The sequence below is a fragment of the Muscardinus avellanarius genome, assembly GCF_963383645.1.
Source record: "Muscardinus avellanarius genome assembly, chromosome: 10".
NCBI lineage: Eukaryota > Metazoa > Chordata > Mammalia > Rodentia > Gliridae > Muscardinus > Muscardinus avellanarius.
In genome coordinates this window covers 38143737-38147922 of record NC_137796.1, presented here as the reverse complement: position 1 = coordinate 38147922, position 4186 = coordinate 38143737, and the positions used below count along the sequence as shown (strand labels likewise).

At 38.5% G+C, this 4186-nt stretch overlaps 1 pseudogene across 1 annotated transcript; it reads left to right on the top strand.

Annotated features, from left to right (window-relative positions):
- The first annotated feature begins 1139 nt into the window (after positions 1 to 1139).
- On the top strand, positions 1140 to 1952 carry LOC308269094 (zinc finger CCHC domain-containing protein 9-like; annotated as a pseudogene). Its single transcript has one exon. The product of its transcript is annotated as a zinc finger CCHC domain-containing protein 9-like (transcript).
- The last annotated feature ends 2234 nt before the right edge of the window (positions 1953 to 4186 follow it).

Here is a 4186-nt window from a genome sequence, read left to right as displayed (position 1 = left end):
TTACAACTATTGAATTCTGCTGTCACAGCATGAAAATGTCTACAGAAAACATGTTAATGGATAAAACATGGCTGCAATCCACTAAAACTTTATTTACAAAAACAGGTGGCAGACCAGACTTGGCCCGTGGGACAAAATTTTTCAACTCTGCCTTATTCTAAGAGTTTAGTAGATGCTTCAAGATTTTTGCAGTAAAACACTAAAATATTTGTGTGTGAAGTTTTATGTGACAATTTCTCTAATATGTCATAAAAGAGTGAACTCATAATTATAAAATTTATGTCCTACATGCTTTGCATATAATTGATTCACTCAACAATAGTCATTACTTGTTGGTAAAAGTAAGCTTTTGTCATATGAATGAACTATTATGAATGAATAATTTACCAATTATTTTTAAAATGCTAGAAACTTGTAGGCAGTCTTTCTGTAAAACTTTGAGTTTAAAACAATCTAATTTTGCCTGAATTATTGAAGCTGACTGGAGAGGCTTAGCTGGGAAGTTGGGTGTCAGATTTGGCAGAACTCTCCTTTTTACTTTCCAGAGTCAATAATCTATAAACTCCAGCCATGTATTTTATGCCTCGGGCTGGGCAGGTGCGATTTAGGAAGTGACAGTTCTGTTTTCAGGCAACGATTATTTCTGATGTTCATCAAAGCCAATTTACTCTGCTATTACTTCTGTTTCCATGGTAATAGACACCAGCTCAGCTAAAACAAGCTGAGGATTTAAAGTAGTGATTATTTGGATGTATTTTCAGTTTTTATGAAAAATCACAGTTAGTGATCAGGATCACTATTTAGATAATGATTTTTTTCATCCCTGACATAGTATGTCAGATTTCATGCAAAAGCCCTGTGTGTAGAATGGGAATGATGCTAGCACCTGCCTACCATTGTGTGGAACATCGTGTGGGTTAACTATGATTACGAGGGGAAAATACTTAGCACAGAGCCTGACAGAGCTAAGGGCAATTATTAAATTATATTGCAAAGGCATTAAAAACAAGGTTGTGGAGAGTGATGAATAACAGGTAAAATTCTTACATTAAAAAGTTAAGTAAACGAGGATCCGCGCGCGATGATAACTAACCAGCCACACTTACCTTAAAGACTGACAAGGTACCTCTGATATAATCATGACCAGATGGGCACGAGTTACTACCACACATAATAAGAGACCCTTGCCTGCAACATCATGGGAGAACATGAAAAAGGGCTCCTTGGAGGGAACAAGCCCAAACCTGCCCAAGCATAAACAACCTGGAGCCAGTAGGCTGTCCCTGAAAAATGATGCACTACAAGCAAAGCATAAAAAGAACAAAAAGAAGAAAGAATACTTAAATGAAGATGTGAATGGGTTCATGGAATACTTAAGACAGAACCCACAGATGGTTCACAATGGGGAGATGATAACAACGGACAGCCAGGAAGTAAGGGAAGAAATTGCAATTGCTTTAAAGAAAGACAGTCGGCGGGAAGGATGAAGATTAAAAAGACAAGCAGCAAAGAAAAATGCAATGGTATGTTTCCACTGCAGAAAACCTGGCCATGGAATTGCAGATTGCCCGGCGACCCTTGAAAATCAAGAAATGGGCACTGGGATATGTTACCGATGTGGGTCCACGGAACACGAGATAACCAAGTGCAAGGCGAAAGTAGACCCAGCTCTTGGTGAATTTCCTTTTGCAAAATGCTTTGTGTGTGGAGAAATGGGGCACCTGTCCCGATCTTGTCCTGATAATCCCAAAGGTGTCTATGCTGATGGTGGTGGTTGCAAACTTTGTGGCTCTGTGAACGATTTTAAGAAAGATTGCCTTGAAAGTCAGAATTCAGATCGAATGGTCACAGTTGGTCGCTGGGCAAAGGGAATGAGTGCAGACTATGAAGAAGTTTTGGATGTGCCTAAACCGAAACCCAAAACAAAGACACCCAAAGTTGTCAATTTTTAATAACAAATAGTACCAGGTCAATTACTTTCTAAACTGGGCCTGCTTAACACCCTAGAGCTGGGCTTCTTTGGACTCAAGCCTGTGTGGTCCACATGTCTCTGATCTGGGTGGGGTCATTCTGTCCATCAAGGAATACTTCGACCACTGATTGGAGAAAGTCACTAAAGAAAAGCATAAGATGATTAAGTCGGATTCTCCAAAAGAACTTATTTTTAACAGACAGAACTTAGATATAACTAAGTGATTATTCCTGATTGTAACAATCATCTTAAAAGCAAAGTTATGCTTAAAGTGAAGCACCTCTAAACAACAAAGCATAGTGCTTTAGTTTGTAAATGAATTTTGCTTATATTGTTTTCATGGTTTAAAGTATCAAATTATTATTACAGTAAAAATTCATAAGTTGCCACAAAATCTGTATTTTTAAAATACTGAATAAAATGTAATTGCAATTTGAAAAAAAAATAAAAATAAAAATAAAAAGTTAAGTAAACAAGATAAAGATAATCTATATGCTAGCTTAACAATCAAGATAATCTATATGCTAACTTATTTCTAACTTAAAACACACATATAGAAAAACTGGACATAATATGTTAAATGGGGTTGACTCAGTTCATGAATTATTTCTATCTCTGCAAAGTGGATCTATGTTCAATGTTTAACACTAGCTTCTAGCTTTGTGAATTCTTTTTATGTGGCTACATTGAAGGCTTCAAAGAGATATTATATGTGTGTTTCCTAGGGGCAAAAGGCTGGTTTTGAAAATATATATACAGGATGAAATGGCATCTTGAATTCAATCACTTAGCAACATTTCCCAAGGGACCTAAACTTCCTTATTATAAAAGGAAATGAGCGTTTATTGTTATCTGAGGCAGGGGCTAGTTCTGTTGGGCAAGATTGGTGCTCCCGGCTCCTTCCAGTCTCCTGGCGCAAGTGGGCAAGGTGCCCATTCTGCACAACTGACACCTGTCATCCCACTCACCTGGGTCTGGACTTAAGAGGTGGCCCCAAGGTTTACAAGAGTGATCCTAATTACCACAGGAGCAAGCAGTTGAAAAGCTAAGTTTTTTACCCAGAATCTGATTCATTCTGTGTTTGCCTAATACCACATTATATCTCTACCCCCTCCTCCACTTTCTTTCTTTCTTTATTTTTTTGCAGGTCTGGGGATGGAACCCAGGGGCATTTGACCTCCGAGCTACACCCCCTGCCCTATTTTTTATTCTTTATTTTGAAACCAAGTCTCACTGAGTGGCAGAGGGCCTCACTAAGTAGCTGAGGCTGTCCGCAAACCACGATCCTCAGGTCTCAGCCTCCTGAATGCTGGGATTACAAGCATGCGCCACCACGCCCGGCTCCCCCTTCCACTTTCTTATACACACATATACCCTTACTTTCTCTATACTGAGAACATATTTTAGAAAAAGTTAAAGACTTTTTTTTTATTGTGGTACTGGGAATGGAACCCAGGGGCTTCTACCTCCAAGCAACACCCCAGCCCTATTTTTCATTCTTTATTTTGAACCAGGATCTCATTGAGTTGCAAAGGGCCTCACTAAGTACAGGACTTTTTAATGGACTTACTCTCTGAAAAACATGAAATAGAAATTAGAAAATGATTAAAAATAAAATTTCTAAGTACTGGGAAAGTGCTCTTGTGTATTTGCTGGTTAAAATTACCCAATATTTTTGTTATATTTTATTTATTTATTATTTATTTATTTATTTATTTATTTACTATTTTTGTGTTCCTGGGGATGAAATCCAGGGGCCTTCTATCTCTGGGCTATACTTCTAGACATTTTATATTTTATTTGGAAACAGGGTCTCACTAAGTTGCTGAGAGCCTCACTCAGTAGCTGAGGCTGGCTTGAACCTGCACAATCCTCCTGTTTCAGCCTCCCAAGCCCTGGGATTACAAGTGTGTGCCACCATGTCTGGCTCTGTCATATTTTATAATGTGTTTTTATTGGTACATTATAGTCTCACATCATAATGTAAATCAGGTTGACAGTGACATACATATACACAGCACTTGGTGCCCCCCACCTCTCCATTTACCCCTTTCCCAACACAGAGTATTGAGATTGATGTTGGTATATTTGTTACGGTTTTGAGAGAAGACATTAAGGTTTTGGGACAGTGTCCCCAGGGACCCCTGTTAGGCTCCCGAAAACAATTTCCCTCAAAACACACAAAAACACAAAAAGCGCAGGTTCTTGTCCTGA